The sequence below is a fragment of the Equus caballus genome, chromosome 4, assembly GCF_041296265.1.
Source record: "Equus caballus isolate H_3958 breed thoroughbred chromosome 4, TB-T2T, whole genome shotgun sequence".
Classification (NCBI taxonomy): Eukaryota; Metazoa; Chordata; class Mammalia; order Perissodactyla; family Equidae; genus Equus; species Equus caballus.
In genome coordinates this window covers 51,984,543-52,008,750 of record NC_091687.1, presented here as the reverse complement: position 1 = coordinate 52,008,750, position 24,208 = coordinate 51,984,543, and the positions used below count along the sequence as shown (strand labels likewise).

At 36.3% G+C, this 24,208-nt stretch overlaps 1 protein-coding gene across 2 annotated transcripts in view; it reads left to right on the top strand.

The window, feature by feature from the left end:
* Positions 1-18,775, top strand: part of AGMO (alkylglycerol monooxygenase) — a 339,413-nt gene extending 320,638 nt beyond the window's left edge. The window contains exon 15 of one of the 2 annotated variants that reach the window (XR_011437830.1): positions 17,459-18,445. The gene's annotated coding sequence lies outside the window, so the exon portion shown is untranslated. Of the gene's footprint in view, positions 1-17,458 lie in introns of both variants that reach the window. The other variant, XM_001495676.5, reaches the window with a different exon arrangement.
* Positions 18,776-24,208: the final 5,433 nt, after the last annotated feature.

Here is a 24,208-nt window from a genome sequence, read left to right as displayed (position 1 = left end):
CGCATGTGCAGTGAAGAGAGTTCTCAATTTAACACCAAGTTAGATATGAAAGATGTCCATATATAAGTGTTTCTGTTCTCTCTGCTCGGCCCTATCCAGACAAAATGAAAATAACCTCTCCCTTTCAGAAACAGTACACAGCAGGCATTTTACTTTGCTGGTAAAATGATGTGTGCCAGGACAATCAGTGTCTAAGGACAGCTAATTCCTTCTGGGCAGATGTTGGGAGACCATCTAACAGTGGTATCTGGCAGCCACATGGCACACTAAGAAGCCTTACCCTGGCCTATGCAATAGTCTGCAAGAACAAAATCATCAGGCTACTAATTTGCATCCATAAGTCAAAAAAAAATGTGGATTTTATGATAAATTAGGTGTTGGATTTTTCCAAGAAAATTCATGCTAAATATATAACTTGCATAAAATGTTTATCAACCTATGCTATTCACAGGGTGGGGAGAAGATTATTGAGATCACTGATTATATGAAAACCAGAATAAATAAATGTGTTGAAGAAGCAGCAGCATCTATTTCAAAAGACTGTACTGGTTATAAGAAGACTGTGCTCACATGTGACAATTGAACACCTGCAACTGTAGAAGTTATATGCACTTCCTGAAACTTGACTTTATCTGGATTAAAAGAGTCTCATAAGTTCATTTCACTTGTTGAAGCTTTACAAGTTTTCTTGTGCACAAACAGAAAGTGAAGCAATAACTGTTAATGGGTTGGCTTCATTAGCTGAAGGCCTTTGCAATCAGTTAAACAAAACCAGTTTTATCTCTGTGTCATCTGATGCTCCCAATGGAAAAATCAGCTAATACCAAGAATAGACCAATATTTTCATCCAATTCATACAATCAAAGCAAGCAATTTTTAATAATCCATCCCACCAACTGTGAAGCATCTGATACTACAGAGTCAATTAAAAAGTTTAATATTAAAGATAAAATTATTTTTGTTTTGTGGTGATACTATGAATAAAAATTTTGGTGGAGTACATTGTAGTGATAAATATGTTCTTTCTAGATTAAGAAACTGATGGCAGAGAAACTGCTTGAAATTGTTTGTGTTAGACATATAATTAATAATAGTGTTCAAAGAGGTATATTGCTAGAATTTAAAAAATATTTTACCTATATAGTTATTGTAAATTATCTACAAAATTGTTGTGAAGATGATGTTCAAGACAAAAGGATACATCAACATGACAGTATACTTTGCTACCAGACATCTGATTAGAAATGTGTGAGCCTTTGAAGAACAATTGTGTGAACCAGCCTGTGCCCTCCAATAGTATTAAAGTATTTCGTAAAGTCAGCTAAGCTTGTTTGCATTTTGTCCAACACTAGTTTGAAATCCTTAGGCAAATATCAATGATTACAGTAACAAAACTCCAGCTATTGGTGCAGTTAGCAAATCTCACTTATTGAAAACTGAGCTTGCAAACAGGAAGGTATTGACATTTATTTCCATGAAAGTATGGAAGAAGTGAACAAATTCAATTTTAAGAGTTCAAACATCATATGACATTTAATTTTGAAATCCTATGATTAAGCTCGAGAATATATGTATTTCTGGGGATTAAAAAAAACTATTGATGAAGCACCATTTTAAAAATAAACTTACACTGTGCACCAAAAAGGAACAAAGTTTTGAAAGTCTACAATTTTGCAGCATATAAATTTGATTAAACAATAAAAATAATAAATAAAGGCAAATTACTTGATGAGTTTTGTTTGGTAAAATATGTTTCCAGTAATTATTCTTAATGAAGCAAAAATTCAAGATGTACTAGAATTATTGGACTTAAATATTTACAGTTTCCCATGAGAAAAAAATTAGAACAGAAAATATCATCTATTTGCTGTATTGAATTCTGAGCTTACTAGACACCTCATAAAGAGTATTTTCACAATTAAAAGTGTTGTACAGACAAGAGTCAATTACAATTCTCAACACTTTTGAATGTATTAACCATAAGATGAAACTCTGAGTAAGAATACAGGCAATTTTATGAAAGTTCAAAATAATGAGACTATATTGGGGGAAAAAATCTTCAAAAAAAATATCAGTGACATACTATTAGAGATAGAAGTAGTTAAGAAGATGATTAAAGTAGTTCATATGTACCAAGAATAATTATTCTATTTATGTTATTTTTAATATTCTAGAATCTAGATAATCAGTATGGAGGTATGTTTTGTTTTATTTGCTTTGATCACATGGTTTTTTAAAAAAATTATTTTATTGAGGTCACATTGGTTTACAACATTGTGTAAATTTCAGGTGTACATTATTATATTTCAGCTTCTGTATAGACTGCACTGTGTTCACCACCAAAAGTCTAGTTTCCATCTGTTACCATACATGTGCCCCTTTTCTCCTTTGGTCCTCCCACCACTTCCTTCCCCTCTGGTAACCACTAATATATTCTTCTTATCAATGTGTTTATTTATCTTTCACATATGTGTGAAATCATATATTTGTCTTTCTCTGCCTGACTTATTTCACTTGGCATAATACCCTCACAGTCCATCCATGTTGTTGCAAATGGCATAATTTTGTTTCTTTATGGCTGTGTAGTATTCCATTATATATATATATATTCTTTAAAGAATTCATACATTCATACATTATATATATATGTATATATGTATATATACATATATATATATACATATATACATATATATATATATATATATATACACACACCACATCTTCTTCATGCATTCCTCTGTTGATGGGAACTTGAGTTGCTTCCAAATCTTGGCTATTGTGAATAAGGCTGTGAGGAGCAAAGGGGTGCATATATCTTTTTGAATTAGTGCTTTCATGTTCTTTGGATAAATACCAAGAAGTGGTATAGGTCGATCATATGGTATTTCTATTTTTAATTTTTTGAGAAATCACCATACTCTTTTCCATAGAGCCTGCACCAGTTTGCATTCCCACCAACAATGTATGAGGATTCCCTTTTCTCCACATCCTGTCCAAATCTTGTTAGTTCTTATCTTGTTAATTATAGCCAATCTGATGGGTTTGAGGTGGTATCTCATTATAGTTTTGATTTTGAATTTCCTTAATAATTAGTGATGTGAACATATTTTCTTGTGCCTGTTGGCCATCTGTATATCTTCTTTGGAAAAATGTTCACATCCTCTGCCTATTTTTTCATAGGGTTGTTCATTGCTTGTTGTTGAGTTCTATGAGTTCTTTATGCATTTTGGAAATTAACCCCTTATCAGATATATGATTTACAAATATTTTCTCCCAATTGGTGGGTTGTGTTTTCGTTTGGTTGATGGCTTCCTTTGCCATGCAGAAGTTTTTTAGTTTGATGTAGTCCCATTTGTTTATTTCTTGTTTCCCTGATTTTGTTATTTTTATTTTTTGCAAGAATCTCTTTCTGGAAATAGTTTTGAATATACTATTGGATAAATCTGCCAATATAATAAAACACATTTTGGGTTAATAAATAAGGGTGTGTGCATGTGTGTGTGTGTGTGTGCATCTGCATATTTGTGTGCGTGTGTGAATGAGAAAGATAGAAATCGATTTTATTTGGTCAATAATTTAGACAGTCAATCTCCCAATAAACCCCATGTAATCCATTCATAAATATCTTGAAGACAGGAAATTCTTCCACATCCTTTAATATTAATGGGATATGTCCTATGTCAAAGTGCTGGAAGTAGAGTTAAGCACTTTTCGTATCTTAAATTCCAAACATATTAACTTAGTAAATACAAGAATTAGTGCATTAGTTCCTAAAAAACCCTTACTGAGTGATAAGAAAATCAATCTAACGTATTGAGATTCTTGAAGGATAGTGCTTTTGATCATTGATCAGCTTCAAGAGTCCATTCAATTTGATGAAGACTTATTTTGTTGTTCTTAGATATGAGATTTAATTATTCATACATGAAAAGATATCTGAGAAAAGCTCATGTTGAATGGTCTGATGTTCAGTCTCATCTATGGTGTGTGACTCAGTCAGTATTTCTCAATTTATAGGCTGAGTTTTATCTGCATTAAAACCTCTTCTATTTCCAGGGTTTCATCTCAGTCTTAAGGAATCTGGAACTCAGGAGATGTGGAATCTATCTCCTGAGTTCCTCATGCCAATCTCCAGTTTCTCATGCCAATTTAGCCCCTACTAGCTGTGTCACCCTAAAGAGAGAGAAAGCAGCTGAACAGTCTTTGGGACACAAGTCTCAGAACCCAATCTGGTCATTCAATGTCTTTAATTCTTAATGGAAAAAATATGAGGACTGGACCAGATCATATCTACAGTCCCTTGTAACTCTGACCTTCCAATGAGCAGTTAATCCAAATTCTTCTATATTTTAAAATTAAAAAACTACATTTCTTTTAAAAGTATGATCCAATTTGCATTTGGATCAATAATGAACTAATGAAGTTTTATTTCAGAGTATGTTCATTAGAATCAAGTCAACTTAGAAAGAAGATAAAGGAAATATGAAGTTATAATACAAAAGTAAAATCTTCATCCATTTAAGAATCCTAGAACAATTTACAAATTCTAATTCTTATTTTTCAGACATGCTTCCCTTTCTAATGCCTATTGTCTTTTCTTGGTTCTCTGCATTTTATTCTATTCCTTTCATTTCTTCTCCTCCCTTTTTTTCTACTAAGGTTCAGTTAAAGCAGTTTTATATGAAGTATGGTCTACTTTACCTTCTGTGTGCTTGTTATGATCACCACATTTTGACTTACTAGTTGATAAATTACTTTATTGGTCTTCTTTTCACTCTTTTGGAGTAAAAAATCTCAAGTAGTCCCTTAATGAATATTTCCCCTGAAATTAAAAACAAACAACTATTCACTGCATATACAGTCATGCATGCACTGCATAACAATGTTTCAGTCAACAACGGACCACATACACAACAGAGGTCGCATAAGATTAATATCATATAGCCTAGGTGTATAGTAAGCTATACCATCTAAGTTTATGTAAGTGCATTCTATGATGTTCGCACAATGATGAAATCACCTAACAATGCATTTCTCAGAACATATCCTCATCCTAAAGTGACACATGACTATATAGTACTTGGAAACTTTGAGTATAGGAACTACACAAATAACTCTGGAAATTCAGGTCATCTGATACACGTGAGTGTGGTCAGCCTTGTGGAGCAGCAGGGAAAGTCCCAGAACACAAAAGGAAATTGCTCACTGTAACAGGAAAACATTAAGGTTTTAAATTTATTATTAAATGTTAATGGTAAACAACATTTATTTAAGGAACTATTATAGTTTTTCAGAAATGTAACCTATCAGCTTAAAAAGCACAAGAGGAAATAGCTTTTACTGTCCTCACCTCTCCGTACTGGAATATATGAGAGACAAAGATCAAATATAAAAGTTGGCTTTATTTGGATATCTTGATAATTGAAATTCACTGCCACAACTCTGTATCCTCACGAGACCTCAGAGGGGCGTGGAAGGCAAGGAAGTGCCATAGTTGCTGCTGATATTAGAGAGGAGGCTACCCCTTAACATTTTACTGGCTGACAAATTCAGTCAGCAGCGATTGCAGCACAAAGTTGAGTTTCCTTCCAGTTCTCTAACGGAATAGAGGCTTTGTACATTTTACAAAATGAGATCTTATTTTCTTAGGTCATTGGGAATGAAAAAAAATTCCTAAAGAAATATCAAAATCAGTTGGCATCTTCTCTTTTTTAGGAGGTCTTGTAAACCCCTGTTTGTAAGTATTTGTAATAATACAGATCAATTTCCTCATAGCAGTTCTTACTACTCCCTGGATCACTCCCTTAATTCTTTGAAGACTTTCCTGGTGATTCACGTTCATTTTCTCCAATACTCCTTTTGTCACAATTCTCAGTAATTCAATATCCACATACATGATCTTACTAGTATCCTGGCATGTCAGTTCCTTGGTCTCCCCAGTGATTGTGTTGTCCACTTTACATCAGTCATGCTGTCATTACCAATACTTGTAATTCCACCAGTTTCAACTTCAAACATCTCACTCTCCGACCACTGCATCCTCTTTTTCCAGCTCACTACCTCTGGTATTTCACTGCCGACATTTGCCCCATGGAGGCATTCCTACCACCTTTTCATTGTGTCTCCCTTCCTCATATTTCCCTACAGTCTTAGATGGTCAATCGCTCTTTTGGTCTAATCAAATCACAAAAAGAATTAAATTCTACTGTAGGTGTCCTCTGTGTCTGCACTCCTGTGGCTGAATGTGTATAGAGAAGCTCGTAACTGTGAAACTGGTCTCACCTATTCATCATTACAAATCTCAAGTGAACTCTCAATCCTGTCCAGCAATCTTATGATACTTCCTAGTCCTATTCACTCTTCTGCATTCCTCGATGACTTGCATATTCCTCAATATTTCAATATGTCTTCAGTCTTGGTTAATAACTTTGTGTTTTATCTCACTGAAAACAAAAAAATAGAAACCATCAAAAAGAATTTCACCTAACGCTACCACTCAAACACTTTCCTGTTAATGAGTTGCTCGTGCTCTTAAACAGGGCTGACCTCTGTGCTCGTGTCCCAGTTCCCACCCACCCTAGCCTACTCAGATGTAGCTTCAGTAATTCTCGGTTTTTGTCTCTCTACAGGATCTTTCCTGTCAACATACAAAAAGTGCTACTATTTTCCCCCCCACCTTTAAAAAAGCTTTGCTTCATCCCTCCTTTGCTTCCAGCTAGCCCTATTTATCTCCATTACTTTACTAAAATTTCCTTCAGAGTTGTTTATTATAATTGCTTCTAATTTCTCTCCTCTCATTCTTCATTGGACATACTCTAATTGGGCTTTCCCTTCCTCACTGCTCCACTGAAACTGCTCTTACCAAAGTCAGCACAATGCCCTTGTTGTTAAGTCCAATGGCCACTTCACAGCTGTTACTTTACTTGACTTCTCAGTAGCATTTGACACTGTTATCACACCGCTCTCCTTAAAATACTTTCCTCCCTCAGTTTACAGGACAACTCATTCACCTACTTTCTCTCTAAATTCCTGATCCCCTCTTACTAGGTTTTTCTCATCTCCCCATTCCCTATTCCTTTCAGTGTTCAGGGTTTAGAACTCAATCCTTGAATATTCTTAATTGTCTACACTTACCTTCTAGGGGCCGTTATCCAATCTCATACTACTAACACAATTTGTAGGCTGAAATCTCCAAATGTCTATCTTTGACCCATAATTCTCCCCTTAACTACAGGCTCATGTCCTGTTGACATTGCCTCTCCAATCAGTAACACGAAAAAAATCTTACATAGCACTTACTGTGTGCCAGACACTATTCTTTAGTATTTCACATGTATTAACTCATTTAAACCTCACAACACCCTTATGAGGTAGATAGTATTATCATCACGTTTCATCTAAGAAAACTGAATGAGAATGAGGGATTAAGCAATTTACACAAGGTCAATCAACCAGCAATAGCCCCACCAGGATTTGAATCTGAGCTTTCAGATGCCAGAATCTATATTGTCATGCCCTATAACTATGCCACACTGCCTCTCAAATTAAACAGTTGCAGGGCATCCTTCAAATGTAGAGAACTGCACTCTAGTTGTGCCACAAATCTGCTCCTTTCCCAGTAATTTGCCTCTTGGTTGAGACCACTTCTAGCTTCTCAGGCAAGACATCTTAGAATTGTCAGGAAATTCTCTTTTTCTGTCATACCACATCCAACAAACCTCCAGCAAAATGAGTTGGATGGCCCTCAAAACATATTCAGAACTTCATTTCTTATTATATCCCTTCCACCTGCCACAACTTTGTTCAAGCCATTATCGTTTCTTCTTAATATTACAATGCCCTCCTAATTTCTCTCACTGTTTCTAATGTGCTGCTCTTTAGTATATTCTAAGTGGACAAACAAAATGCTTCTGTCAAAAATATGTCAGATAATATCATTCCTTTGCTTAAAACCCTCTAATGGCTGCTCATCTCATTCAGAGTAAAAACCAACTCCCTCACTATGACATGAAAGGTTGTACATAATCTGGCCTGTTCATATTACTTCTCTGAATTCAGCTCCTTCAGCCCCCACCTCCCACCCCTCATCCACTTGTCTCCAGCTGTGTTGGACTCCTGAACTTTCAGGTTTTCTGGAACCTGCCTCAGAAATTTGTACTCACTGTGTCAACTGCCTGGAATGTCTTTCTCCAGATGTTTATAGTATAAGTGGAACTATGTCCTCCCAAAATTAATGTGTTCAATTCCTAACCCCATCCCCATCCCTAAGAATGTGACCTTATTTAGAAATAGGGGACTTGCAGTCATAATTAGTTAAGATGGGTTTATCCTGGAGTAGGATGGGCCCTGCTAAACTATGACCTATGTCCTTAAAAAATGTGGAGATTTGGACCCAAAGAGACACACAGCAAGAATGGCTTGTAAATAGGAAGGCAGAAATCAGGATGCTGTGTATACCAGTCAAAGAACAACAAGTATTGCCAGAAAACTACCAGAAGCTACTCCTTCACAGCTCTCAGAAGGAACCAATCCTGCTGCCACTTTGATCTTGGATTTCTAGCCTCCAGAACTGTAAGACAACAAATTTCTGTTGGCTAAGACACTCAGTCTGTGGTACATTGTTAGAGTAACCCTAATAATTAGCAAACTAACACAGTTTTTATCATTTGATCTCTTACCTTAACAGGTCTTTAATCATATACCACATTCTCAATGAAGTTTTCTCTCACTAAAATTTCATTCACACACACCCACACACAGCCCAAAAGAGGTTTCTCTATTTTATTCTGTTACTTATCTAACATGCTTTGGTTTTATTTATTTCTCTTGTTTATTTTCCGTTTTCTCTACTAACTGTCCATGAGAGAAAGAATTTGTTCTTGTTTCCCCAGCTCCTCAAATAATAACTGGCACATGGGAGGTGCACAATAAACACTTGTTATACAAATGAATTGATGAACTCCCTGGCTGTTCAAGACCATATATGTAACCCAACACTGACATTCTATCAGTCTCAGTTTGGGCTGAATCCCAATATAGTGGTTACCAACTCACCCTAAATTCCAAAATGAGATTATAAAAAACCATGAAGGATTTAGATTATCTAAAGTTAATGCTAAGACTCTTGATTCTTCACACAAAAGTAGACGATTTGTGAGTTTAGAAGATAAGGATGGGAGAGAGAATTTCTGGAGGAAGCTTAGTGATGCGAAGATGCCACCTGTCCTTCCTCCACAAGGGAAACATTGGTGGCTGTTTCTTTCCCTTTCCCTTGAACTTGGTAAGTGGAGCTTCAAAGAGTCCAATAAAGAGCTTAATAGTCATCCTTTGAAGTTTGCGACATGCCTCAGTGGACTTCTGTCTGATCCGTACATGTCTGGCCAAGTGGCCAGTGGCTGCATTGGAGAAGTAACCACATTCCTGGCAGTGGGTCTCATTTGTAAGTTTTCCCATGGACTAGAAAGAAGCAGTGAGTATGAAAGCCAACACAAAACACCTGGAGGGACAAGATGTCAGTAGAGAGATGCTGGAGATGTACAGCCAGATGCTGGTGTGAGGGTGGAGCCAGAAGTAGCAACTGGGAGGCATCATCCTTGTCAGGAATTTATCTGAGAGATTCTGGTGGATAGTGAGTCTTAAACACCACGAGGGCGTAGGGAAAACAGTATAAATCAATGGCGTCCAGGAAAGCTCTTTCCTGCCTCTTCTTCTCCCCTCTGCTACAACCATGACTAAGCCCTGGGCTTCAGGAGAGAGAGAAGATATGACAGAGTAAAGAGAAACCAAGACCGAACCCCCAATACCCCTCTTCACAAGATAGACACACAAAAACACACAGTCACACATTCCCTGCACACTTTTCACCTGGAGCAGTCCAAATTGGGACAAAAGGGGAGCCAGAGAGGGAGAAATTCTAACTTTAGTGAAGTTCAGAGTTTTTTTCAAACATATACATTGGCATATTAATTTTTGAACTGAGAATATTTTTATGACTAAGGCAACTAAAGGAGTTATGGTTTCGAGTAGTACTCAGGTAAATTATGGATGCTGCGTAAGTTGTTCTTGGGCAAAGAAATAGTTGGCAGTGCAGAGAGAGGGGAGTGGGTGGAGAAAATAAAGCAGTTCTTTTCTTCTGTTATCTTTGAGTCCTGCTTTTTCAGCATACTAGTCCCATTACTCCACTGTGCAAACAAGGAAGATTATCCCTTTATGAAAATTATTTGAAAATTATAGGATGCAGTCTATAAGTTTTATGTAGAACAAACCGCAGATACTCTAATTTTCCAAGTATGCAGCATTATAATAACTCATTAAAAACAATAAAATTTAGACAATATTATATAAAGTTTTCTAACATAGAATAGCTATCTTGAGATTTCTGGGAGATGACATGATACAATTATTTATTTATTTTCTTTTTAAAGGTAAAAAGTCACTGTGGCCAGCCCAGAGACATAGTGGTTAAATTAGCATGCTCCACTTCCGTCGTTTGGGGTTCTCAGGTTCAGATCCTGGGCGCAGACCTACATGCTGCTCCTCAAGCCATGCTGAGGTGGCGTCCCACATAGAAGAACTAGAAGGACTTACAACTAGGATATATAACTATGTACTGGGGCTTTGGGGAGGGGAAACAAAAAAAATGAGAAAGATTGGACCAATCTTCCTCACAGAAAAAGCATACCTTAAAAGAAAAGGTAAAAAATTCCTTTATAAACCTCTTTGTATAGCTAACAGTGTGGGAAAGGTGAATAAGTCTAAAGTTATTTTCTTCTCTGTTTCAGCACTTTTGAAAGGCACAAAAGGAAATAAAACCAATCCAGAAATTCATTATTTCTCTCCAATTTTTCCTTTTCCCATATGAGCAGAGCCTGGAAGTGCACAGACACATTAGGGAATGTTTCCACTGTGTGGGAGAAACATCTGCAGAGTACGCCTGGACCACCAGAAGTGGAGTGAGAAAGAAGCATGTGGGGGCGGAGGCGGCAGACAATGAAAGGAAAACTGGGAGCTGGTCAGGCCCAAACATCCAACCAAATTGCCTAACCTTCAGGTTACCTTTTCTTTATATAAGAAGTCTAAGAGCAATAACATTCATGTGAAAAACACATTTTAAATAATGGTGGTGAAATAGAGTTCAAAGCATACCCTTTGAAATTTTTTTTTCTGCGAGTATGGGAAACGTTAGCATTCTGCTTTGCACGTCTTTCTCTCTAGAGCCTAAGCAGGGTGGTTTTCATGGGTTTCTTCCTACTCATCCTTTGCAGCCATTTATTAAAGTGGCCATGTAAAAGTCTGGGAGCTACAGGCCTCCTCTCAAATCAGAGCAAAGCACAGAGAAGACAGAGATGAATTCTGAGTAAATACATTGTGAAACATCAGGGGCTAAAAGGGGTCTGGAAATGCAAATGATTATCATTAGAAAGTAATATGCAACTACTGAAAGAATAATGCAGTCTAGCAAAACAATCCTGCAATCTGCGTTCAATCAAAGCTGACCAAAATGCTTGCACTGGTCCTTGCGTTCATTATTGGAAGCCAAATGCTTTCTGGAACTCATGAAGCAAGTTTTACCAAGTGGCACATAACCAACAGAATACTGGGGAAACAATACCAGCCTTAGAGTTGAATTTTCCAATAAAAGGGAGACTCTCCAACTCTAATGGCCAAGGTATTGAGAGTGACAAGAATATTGATATACCTGTAAGTGCTCACAGATGAGTTTTGTGGGTTGGTTTGTTTTAGTCTACAGCACATGTGACTGGACATCTTGCCCACAAAATAGCTTATGCGTGACGATAATGAAAATTCAGGATACAGAGTTTCAAAAATCATATGTGGCAGGGCTAAATGTAGGAGACTGGACAAGAAGAATGCCTACCACAAATGATTGGAACCTGCTTAATTAATTTTGATTCTGGGCCAGTTTAATAAGTCTCTTAAGTGCAGTGGTACTGAAATTCTATTAACCTTATTCTCATAGAAAACAAGACACATATTCTTTGTAGATTGTGATTTTCACTATTCACCTTTGGTTCAGAGCCTTAGTGAGCAGACCTTTTGGGCTCTGATCTTCAGAAAGTTCTAGCCATGGCTATGGTTAAATTTCAGACAAATCATCTGCCTTCACCCCTCACAGTTCACACCTGGCATACATGAGCAGGGCTGCCTCCTTGAGAAGCAGGCTGGCAGTCACCAGGCAGAAGCCCCGCTGTCTTTCATGAAAGAACTACTTATCCCGGGGCCATATATCATATACAGCCAAAATTCGTGGTTTAGGACACGTCAAGCACCCTCAGAAATCCTAGGATTCATTCACCTACCAGAAACAGAAATGTATTCATAAGTAGCTTTTTCAACAAAATACCATGAAGTTAGAATATAGTTGAGATCCAATGTGTTTACTGGCAAAAAACAGGCAGGCAAACTGAAAGACATTAGATTTTCTAATTTAAATATAGCATGCCTCTTAGTTTATATTTATTTTTCTGGAGAGTCTGATAAAATTATTTTAAATCAGCATTAACCAAAATGATACTTTGAAGAGTAACAGTAAATGAGATGATGACCTCTTTGTACGTTGTATAGTAATATAAATATAAAAGAAATTCTTTCACAAATTTCAATCTTATAGAAATTTCTTTCTTTTTATTCTGGAGAAAGTTGAAAATAATAAATTTTTATTTTATTATTAATTCCAGTATTACATAGCAAAAAATGCACTCACACAATGAAACAATTCATGTGTAGCTTTGTGATTCCCTTAAATAATCTCTCCTTCCTTCCTTCCTCCCTCCTTCCCTCTTTTAAAGCTTTAGGAATTCAAATTCAAATGAGCAGGCTGGTATTCGAGATATAGTTTAAGCATAGAATAATTGTCAAAATCTTCAGGTGGGTGGAAAACTATTTCCCCAGGAGAGGTTATTTTTAATAATGTTTTTAAGCAACTTATTAAAACATGCTGTTTTCTGCCTAATTAAAATGTGCATAACAATAACAATCACATTATAAAAAACTGTACTTACAAAAGGGGTAGTTATTTAACTTTATGAATTTAATAAATAAATGATTTAAATCCCTATGTTGTCTTTGTTGAGGCCCTCATGGCATTAAAGAGAATTGGTTTTAGACATTTTTCCATTTGAATACAATTACTTGATGCTAAAAAGGCCTAATTCACTCCAATCTAACTGCAATTTGGCCCCCAAATATCACACAGAATCTACGGATTATCGATTTCTTGCCTTGTGCATTAACTCACTGGCTCTTCATATTGACCCTACTAAGTACTTATTATCTCCATTTTATAGTTGAGGAAACTGAGCCATATGGTTGTTAAATGGAAGAATCTAAAGAACTAGAGGTGTTTGAATCTAGAATCTGGTATGTTACTTCATCTCTTATTGAACTGAAAGCCAAGAACAAAATATAGACAAATAAAGGTATTTAAGTGAGGATGATATTGATAAAGTAGCCTGCTTTCAAGCAAAATGATTTATCTAAAGCACGAAATTACATATTGGAAATTGAAGCATCAGAATATCATGACAGATAATTTAAAAAAATTAACACTTGCAAATTTCACACACCTGGTAAGTTGTTCTCTTTCACTCTGAAGAATGGATGGGCACCATGAGATCCATTTACTTGGATCTTCTTCCAAATGTGTGGGTTTGGGATATGAGAAATTTTATTTTCTCTAAAGTTAGGAAGGAGCAAGGAAAACATATAAAGAGGATAGAGTACACGTATAAAGGCAGAACTGTCCTCAATTGCTAATATACGCCATATGATAAAAGAATAAAAAGCATATTTGAAGCAAAGAAATATATTCTCCAATATATTTTATTAGATTTTATTGTGGTAAAATGCACATAACATAAAATTTACCATTTTTGCCCCATTTTTAAGTGTTTAGTTCAGTGGCATTAAGTATGTTCACATTGTTATGTGTCTCTCACCACCATACATCCCCAAAACATTTTCATCTTGTAAAACTGAAACTCAGCATCCATTGAACACTACCCCTCCATTCCCCGCTCCCTCCAGTCTCTGGAAATCAGCATTCTACTTTCCATCTTTATGATTTTGAGTACGCTAGGTATCTCATACCTCATGATTCAAGTGGAATCATATCATATTCATCCTTTTCTGATGGGCTTATTTCATCTAGCATAATGTTTTCAAGATTCATCCATGTAGTAGCATGTATCCAAATTTCCTACCTTTTTAAGGCTGAATATTCCATTGTATGTATACACCACGTTTTGTTTATTCTTTCATCCTTCAATGGACAATTGGTTTGCTTCCACCTTTCAGTTTTTGTGAAAATGCTCCTATGAACATGAGTGTACAATGTATGTTTTTGTCTACAGCTTTAATTATATGTTTTATCTACAGCACCTTCAGAAGCTTTGGAAATCCCTGAGTTCTACATCATTCACTATTAACAAAGTAAAAACATTTCCTGTTTACTTTCTTAGGAGCTGCACGTACTAAAACTAAATAAAACAAATCAAAACAAAACCACCACTGTCAAAAAAACAAACATCCAAAACTCCTATAATTTCATGTTATAGTGAATATTCAAATTAAAGAAAAAACAAGGGAGGATTCCAACTTCAGATAATATATTGAACCTACAAGTCTATCTCCTCTCCCTCTTAAAGGTCTATTACATTGGGAGTAATGGCATAAAAAGTCTATATCTACAAAGAAAGAAGAGAATAGGAGGGGAGAGATTAGAGAGCTAGAAGTCCAATTCATGGATGAATAGTGACTGGTGAAGCAGTATAGGCATGGGACTCAGGGAGGAATACGAGTGGAGGGGGCTCTAGCTAAGGAGGAAGTAGGTTTGTTCCTGAAGAACCACAACAGATAGAAATGGAAAGTAGGAATGAAATGTGGGATTTAAAATAAGAATTAACTGAAATTTATGTTGAAGACTTCTCTTCACTTAGCGTGAAATGCCTAGAGCCAGGTGATACCTTCCCAGAAAGGAAAAATGAGAATTCTTCTCTAATAAACTGAACAATTACGGAGTTGCTACCCTAGAAGGAATCCTCTTTCATTCTAGCATTTAATGGTTCCAAAGTGTAACATAAGGCTCCTGGCTTGTTCACCTAAAAGCTAATTAGAGAGAGTCAAGAATCTCTGCGTATGTACAAAGTGTATACAGTCATTTTTACCAGAGCTTCTTTCTCAGATAAAAAGGGGCACCAAGAAACACCAGATATAAGAGAAAAGCCAGCAGAACAAAAAAGAAACACCAAATTGTAGAAACAAGAACAACAAAAAAAGATCTGTAATTAAACACATCACCACAAAATTTCTGTGCATTAAGGATCGTAAGTGTTTCCAGAGAGGAAGACAGGTTATGTAGCAAACAGGTTTCAGACTTCTCCCTAGCAATACTCTGCTAGAAGGTAGCACAATAATGCCTTCAAAGGTCAGAGGGAAAAGCAGGTTTCACCTATAATTCTAAATCAGCCAATCCATCAATGAGGTGGGCACACAGAATAAAGACATTTATATCATGCAATGATTCAGAGAAGCTTTCCCTTTCTTAGAGAGTTATTTGAGGAAGGACTCTGGCAAAACAAGGAATAACTGAAGAAAGAGGAAAATGTGATCCAGGAGATGGTAGATTTAACTCCTCCAAGAGGGTAGTGAGATTTCCCAGGATGAAGCTCAGTACCATGAACAGAGACTGGAACAGGGAGGAGCTGTGCAGAGGAAGGAGGGGTGGGGGCAGTGGAATACATAAAATAGATAATATGATTAAGAACTTGGGAATAACTGAAGATTGGGGAAGATATAAAAATGAACATTAATTTTAATTTGTGCCCAAAATATTTGCTATTAAGAGACATAGGAGCGGACACTGGACCATAAAAGAAAGAAATATGATAATATAGTAAACAGTCTCCACTGGGTTTTATTTGTTAGACTGCTTCTTAGAAATGGTGGACAATATAACTATGCCTACTGAATGAATGGGATGTATATGTCTTTAACCATAGAATTATAAAACTGGAGGTTCAGAAGACAAGTAGGGAGGTGAAAGGGGACAAAGAAAAGTGGAGAGGTTGGTGGAAGCCCTAATATTTTCTATTTTACAGAGAAAGGTGAAGAGATGCTGTTTATGGAAAATGGATAGAAAATGGTGATACACAACTAGAAGGACCCACAACTAAGAATATACAACTATGTACCGGGGGTCTTTGGGGAGAAAAAGGAAAAAAAATAAAATCTTAAAAAAAAAATGGTGATACAAGAAAATCTTCTGAAGTAGAGGGCGGAGAGAAATGTAGCAAGTGATAGATGTGAGCCAATTACTTTCTTATCATAAAAGAAATCAATAGACAATGCCTACACTTTGTGAATCAAAAAAAAGTGTTATAAAAGAAAATGTAGAGGGGCCGGCCCGGTGGCACAGCAGTTAAGTTCGCACGTTCTGCTTCTCGGCAGTCCGGGGTTCGCCAGTTCGCATCCCTGGTGCGGAAGTGGCACCATTTGGCAAAAAGCCATGCTGTGGCAGGCGTCCCAAGTATAAAGTAGAGGAAGATGGGCACGGATGTTAGCTCAGGGCCAGTCTTCCTCAGCAAAAACAGGAGGATTGGCAGTAGTTAGCTCAGGGCTAATCTTCCTCAAAAAAAAAAGAAAAAGAAAATGCAGAGATTGAGGTAAACACCAGTGGAACCGAAACCAGAAAATACTATGAAGATTTGCTTCTGAAGGAATAGAACTGTTGGTGGGCTGGGAGGGCACTGCTTATTTTCATTATTTAGTAGCATCATTTTCACTATTATAATATCCTTCTTATGCTCTTTGATTTTTTTCTAAAAACAATGTGAATATTTTTGATAAAAATAAAAGCACTTAATTTAAAGGAAAGATCAGAGTGAAGGAGTTTGTGCAAACAAACTACAAGGAACACCTTTTCTTTCTTTTCAGGAACACAGATACTAACTTTTTAAATTTGTTTATTTTTTGCCATGTTTCAAATGTATAGACCTCACCTCATTCAAAGCAGTGCTGTCATGCCCTTTAGTCTCTAAGATTTTGGAGAAAGCAGATGGATTCCTTAATCAGCTAAAGTAATCAAGATCCAACAAAAATGGTTTTAAATCATTGTTTTTCTGCACTAATTTTAGGAACATTAGATTTGCATTAACTTTTAGTGTTTATGAAGTGCTTTTATAAATACCTTCACCATAAATCTAACCTGCTTGGTAAGTAGGAGATATCCAGTTGCAAGAGATTAAATGGCGTGTCTTGGTTATGAGTGACAAGTAATAAGAACCCATACTTTTTTTGGCTCAGTCAAAAAGTCAAACGAAAGTGCCTACACTTTTGCTTACAAATGCAAAGCATCCTGCAGATTCTATCAGAAGCCTGTAATTTCAGCAACATTAAAACTGCTCTTATATCGTGTTTCCTTGTTATGTTGTTACAGGTGGATGTGAATAGCAACACGTGTTCTCTACATTCCCACACCGTGCAAAACACCTTTCTGATTACAAACAAGAGCCATTCTTTCACACAGTCTGTCCGAATCCTGAAAAATGGGCATGTTTACACGCTCAAGGGCAAAACTGAGGCTGGGGCAGATCAGAGCCTCGCGTATGGTTTGTCTCTTAGTCCGCCTGCATTTCAGTCCTCGTCACCACGCGGAGACAGGAAGAGGAGCAAAGCCTGAAGGAGCAAGATAACGGTCTTTTTGATGCTTCAACCACAGAAAAAGAAATGTAAACAATAAATGTATGAGATTTTTTTTCATTTCTCTCGATAAATTAAGTAGGTATAAATACTGAAGTAGAAAAGTAGAAAAAGTTAAATTTAGATTAGTGTAATATAATAAAAGAAAATGGCAGGCCTGACATAAACTTTGTTAGCCTTCCTCCCGCCACCATCACACTGCTGTTCCTTGTATAAGATGACATCATTGCTTCCTAGTGATCTTGGTTCAGAAGATCCACGAATCAGTAATGAATCTGCTCTATGCACAACGTACCATGTTAAACCTGTAAGGACTTAATGCATGCTGACAACATGTGATTAAATACAAATTTCAGAATATATATCCTTCCCATTTTTAACAAAATTCTAAATTCTCAATTGTCTCCAGCCTTGAATTCTGTATGTCGTTGATGAATTAACTTGAAAATTCTGGTAACTAACATTTATTCTAAATATGATGCTGCATTTAAGGTAAATTAAAGTTCTATGATAGTGAAATGGAATAGGACTAGTCATTTTATTATTATTTTAAAAAATATATTGTGTTTTATGTGAAAATATGTAAACTCCTTTTTTGAACACAAAATCGTTTGTGAATTAACATTGGATAACGGAAAATAAAGAGAAGGGATTAGATCTTATATAGAGAAGAGACAGAGAATAATAAAGCCATAAAGAAATAAAGGAACTGTGGATTATCTAGCAAACAGTCAGATGTTTCCTTATTATTTCTTCCATATTAAGCACCATAATCCCTACCTATACTAATTATATGAATTGCCCCCCTCAAAATAATAACCATTGTGTGTTTTAAAACTACTGTCACTTGTGGAACCCCTTAGACTGGCTATAGCAATTCTGACTACGTGAAACCAGAGAGAAGCGGAAAAAATATTCTCCTTTATACTGCAAGACAGCAATATTAAACAACCAGCTCTTTTCTTTTTTGATACTGACATCTATTGGAAAACAGAAGAATATGCGCATGTTTGTTTTTGAAGACAAATAAAAACTAATTAAATTTAAAGCCCCAATTTAAGTTGAAAATTGAGTATATAACAGATTAACCATTTTAATGACATTTCTCTAATTGCCTGAAAAAATATTTTTATGAGTTCTCAATCTCATAGACCTCTTTTAAAGCCAGTAGTTGCTATTACAAATATGATTAAATACCCTTTAAAACTCGTGCACTCTAGGTAATGTGCTCATGATTCAAACTAACCATTGAACATTAAGCAGTAAAATAAAAGATTGAAGTTTGACAAGTTCAAGTGTTCTCTTTCAGGCTCTCTGAAGATTTTTCTATCATTATGAATTGATAACATACAAAGAAGAGAAAGTTTTCTGAATTTTTTTTTCCCAAGGAAGATGAGCCCTGAGCTAACTACTGCCAATCCTCCTCTTTTTGCTGAAGAAGACTGGCCCTGAGCTAACATCCGTGCCCATCTCCCTCTACTTTATATGTGGGACATCTACCACAGCATGACTCGCGAAGGGGTGCCATGTCCCCACCCGGGATCCGAACTTGTGACCCCCGAGCCACCCAAGCAGAACATGTGCACTTAACTGCTGCACCATCAGGCCGGCCCCTGAAATATTTTAATTTATTCAATCTGTGAATATCCTTTTAAAAAATATTTTAACTGAGTTTTTCCAAATCTATTTGCCACTTGGGCAAAAATACGTATGCCCAATAAAGCATGTATGTTTACTATGTAACTATTACCCGAATCTCTCTTCAAATGAAGTAGAAGTGGATGTCCTAGGCCCACAAAGTGGGTTTTGTGTCTAAAGTAACTCTCAGACATCTCCATGGCAGTAGAGAACACACAGTTCGGAGAGAGAATCCCCATTTGGTAAAACAGCCTCTAGGGTACACATTGTCACTACATTGAGCTGGGTTACAGACCTTACCAAATGGCCCGTCATTATTCCTTGAGCTTTTACCAATATAAGAAAATCAAGTATATGATGGAGAAAAGTATTTTCTTAAAATTTAACTTGTTTCTTTTCTTGATTAAAAGTTACAAAAGTACTATATGATTAAATGCAAATAGTATATAGAAAGTAAAAAGTGATAATTCCTCTTCACTCTCCCCTAACTCTACTCCCCTCCTTCCAGGTAAAAACTGTTAACTTTATTTTACTAGGCTTTATGTGTTTACCTATCTACGGATGTGTATATACAAAAGATGTAGCACATGGTCTATCCATCTATTTATTTATACACATATACATCTATTTATTTGGGGGAAATTATTAATTTTAGAAACTCAAGAAATACATAGAAGTACTGAAAGATTTAAAAAGGAAGTAACAATCACCCAAATGCTACCGAGGAACACAACCTCAATATTTTAAAAACCTCAGTTCAGAATTCTTGCATCTATAAACACAAATATAAATAAGAACGATAAAATGTGATCATACTCTTCATGTTACTTTAAAATTGAAAATGCATTAAAATTAACATGACATCTACAGAATGAAAAGAAGTTGAAATAAAGCCAAAAGAATCGCTGAGCTTTAAACAAATGTTTCTTTCCACTAAAAAAATTAATTCTTAAGAATAAATCCCACTAAATACAAGAATTAAAATATGAAGACAATATAAGAGAAATATGAAAGAAAACATAATTTTTCCTTAAACTGCATTTTCAAATTTATACAATATCTATTGACTCTGTTATACGAAATAAGGAATTTCGTGAACTTAAACTCCTAACTCCCTTTGCATTCCGTATCCTATTTTCTTTTAGCCATGTCCATTTTACATTGTCACAGTTCTGTGATCATAAGCACTACAACTCAGTAGTTTTATACCTATTTCATTTATAAATTTTTATTACGTTATAGTCACATTCCTTTGCCCAGTCCATTCATGGTTTCATTTTGAATCTCAAGGTGCTGCTGTGTGGGCCAGGCAGATAGCTTAATTTTGATTGTAGTCATAGGAGATAGATCTTATTCATACTGCTGTAAGAAATCAGTGTGACTTTAAAAATTTTTATTCAATACCATTAAAAAGCCAAGAGATGGAAAATTTATTCTATGAAAATAATGGCATTTTCTCCCTTCCTATAAAATGAGATATGCCACCCTGTTTCACTGTTTTTGTCTTTAAAAAATCTGTACAAGGGGTGTCCTTTGAATGAGCTCCTTTGAAAGCATTTGGCTTTTCTGGAATGATGTAAGGACATTTACTCGATAGAACTGAGCTGAAAAATCGAATTCAGTAAAAACATATATACATATAAAAAGAGAAGCTATGAAGAAATATATGACCTCTTCAGCAGGTGTAATGGGATATAATTATTTCAGAAGCCCTTGCCTTTGAGATTGCCTCTCACTGAAGTTATTTGTGCCTATCAATTGTGATGGTAAGATGTTTCAGATATAAAACCTTTTCTGGGCGGTGATTGTGCCTGAACGCAAAGAAGGGAAAGGCAGCAGGGCACAGCTCTCTTCCTCAGCATCTCACCTGTCCGTTCCTCTCCACCTGCTCTGGATTCTGGATGAGTATAATTCTTCTCTCACCCCGTAGAGGCACTGACAAACAGCTTGCTGAGCCTTCAAAGTCCATCCCTACAAGATTGGGACTGGGGTTTGAGGAACTTTCCTGGGCCTCCCACTGTAACTTTCAAAAGAGAAGGTGTTCAACCACCAATGAAAATCTTAGGATGGCTGCCGTCAACAACCGTTGCTCTTCACTCCAACTAAGTAAAATGTCAGGTTTTGTTTAAGTCTTGACGTTTTAGTCAATCCAGGCGTGATCAATGAATCTACCTCACCTTGCGGAGGCTTACAAAATGACTACTGCAATCCCAGTTTTTGCCCTCTCTGTGAGACTAGAAGTAACTAAGTACTATCTTCAACCTGAGCCCTGAGATGGTTCTGGGAGAAACCTGAATTGGAATGATTTAACCCACACACCTCTACCCACTGATACTTGCTTATGAGATTCACTTGCTGGTGTGAACACTAGTTGGTGTGCACTGTGGACAGCTCCATACCTCTGTCTGGGAAGTTGGCAATCTTGTACCCAAAGGGTAGCCATGAACAACTCTATCCTCCTCATTCCTGTGGCTTAGATACCCTCAGGGTTACAATGAAGACTATAATTTAATTTAAAATTTCTTGCCTACAAAAACTTAACTATGAAATTTAATCTGGAGCATCTGTGCCTCCAAGTCTTGTCATGGTGAATAGAACTCTCTGGTATGTTGTTGTGTTGGAACCCAAAAGAGAGCATTTTTCACTGCCTTGTTGAGATGTAGTTATGAATTTGAGCTTATCCCAGGCCATCAATAGTTGTTCTGTAAGTGGCCTCTAGTGCTTGGCCACAGAGATTGTTACTCAGATATCTGGGTGTGTCTCTCTTTCTGAGAGAGTCTATCTCTTTACAATTTCTGACATTCTTTAAACTCAGCTCACACATCACATCTGTGGGATGACACTTCCCATGAATTTATCAAGTTTTTAATATTTATTGCAGTGTTTATAATAGTTAAAATGAAGATAATTTAAAGGTTAATAATAAATTGGTTAAAAATAATTTACACACTTATAAGTGTGTATAGTGGCCTAGTGGACTAGTATAAGTGAACTAGTAGGCAGCTAATTAAAAAATGATGCAAATCTTTTAACTATTGACATGAAAAGACATAATAAGTTGCTTACTGAAAGAAAGTGGTGGTTGACTATATTACACATCACTAAAAGGGAAGAATAGACAAATCTCCTATGCAGAAGAATTCCAAATAGTTTATGTAGACATTCTGCCCTCAAGGAGGTGGAAATTAACTCCCCACAACTTAAGTGTAGGCTGTGCATAGTGACTTTCTTTTAAAGAGTACAGTATGGAAAGAGGGAAAAGTATGTACTTTACGCTGACAATTACTACCTGAGCAGGTGACTAAGGTCAATATCAACCTCCTGATAGTCATGTGGATGGTACATACCCTCGATATATGATAAAAATGTCACTTTACCTCTGTGGTCTTCCTTCCAAAAACCATAATCATAGTCCAACTATGAGAAAAAATTGGTCAAATCAAATATAGTGACTTCTACAAAATACCTGACCAGTACCCTTTAAAACCATCAGAATCAAAATCTTTAAAAACAAGGAAAGTCTCAGACACTATTGCAGCCAAGGGTTACCTAAGGAGCCATGATAGCTACATAGAATGTGTTATCTTGCATGGAGTCCTGGAACAGAAAAAAGATGTTAAGTAAAAACTAAGAAAATTTGAGTGTAGTACGGACTTTAGTTAATAATATTGTAGCAATATTAGTTTATTAATTGTGATAAACATACCATACTAATGTAATAAACTGGGTATGGGATTTATGAGAACACTGTACTTTTCTACATCTAATCCTATTTAAAATTTTAAAAAATTGCTAAAAATAAACATTATTCATAGTATATCTTTGTTAGTGTAAAATATATATACACGTATGTGTGTATAAACCTAGTGAGATATCTGGAATGACATTATAACATGCTAACCTCAGTTGTGCCTTAATGGTGGAATTTTTTTTAATCTGTATTTTCCTGTGTTAATCATTTATTATTTGTTCAATAAAAAAAGCAAATGTAAAATCATTCTTCTGTCCCCTTTTACATAGCTCAATTTAGCTACAAGCTACAGAAATCCTACACAATACGGAAATGTATTTTCTCACAAAACAAGAGATCCAGATGTTAGGTGACTTCCCCTTATGTATGAGACAGAGCTCTGGAAACATTTCACTCTCTCTTTAGGCTCAGTGTCCTCAGCATGCCAGCTTTGTCCTCCAGCTTGCTTTCCTGATGGTCACAAGATAGATGTCAGCATTAATTTCGTGGCAACTTGCTTTCTTGTTTATATCCAGTGGAAGAGAGGAAAAACATCTCCTCCAACCTTGGAAAAAGATTTGAGTCAATTCATGTCACCATGCCCATCCCTAATTAGCAACATTTGCCATTACATATTATGAGATAATAGAAAATATATATTTGGTCTCTGCCCCTGGCTCCTGGCAAGAACTCCTAAAACCACTGAAATTTCCTAAGTGATAATACTAGGAGCTTCTCTTGTTCCAATATTTGTCTTTGACCCCGTCCCTGACCCAGGGATATTCAAACGCTTGTAAATTCCTAAGTGATAAGAGCACTAGGAGCATCTTTTGTTCTATTGAGGTGATTCTGGGTGGGCTCCTAGATGGCCCCTGGATGGGGGCTGACCATCAGAGAGACCAAGCCATGATGAGAAGCTTGGAATTTTTAGTCCCACCCCTCATCCTCCAAAGAAGGGAGAGGGGCTAGAAATGGAGTTAATAATTGATTATTCCTACAGGAGGAAACCTCCATAAAATTCCAAGAGTATGGGATTTGGGGAGCTTCCGAGTTGATGAACACATGAAAGTGCTGGGAGAGTGGCGCACCCAGAGAGGGCATGGACTGCCCACATAACTT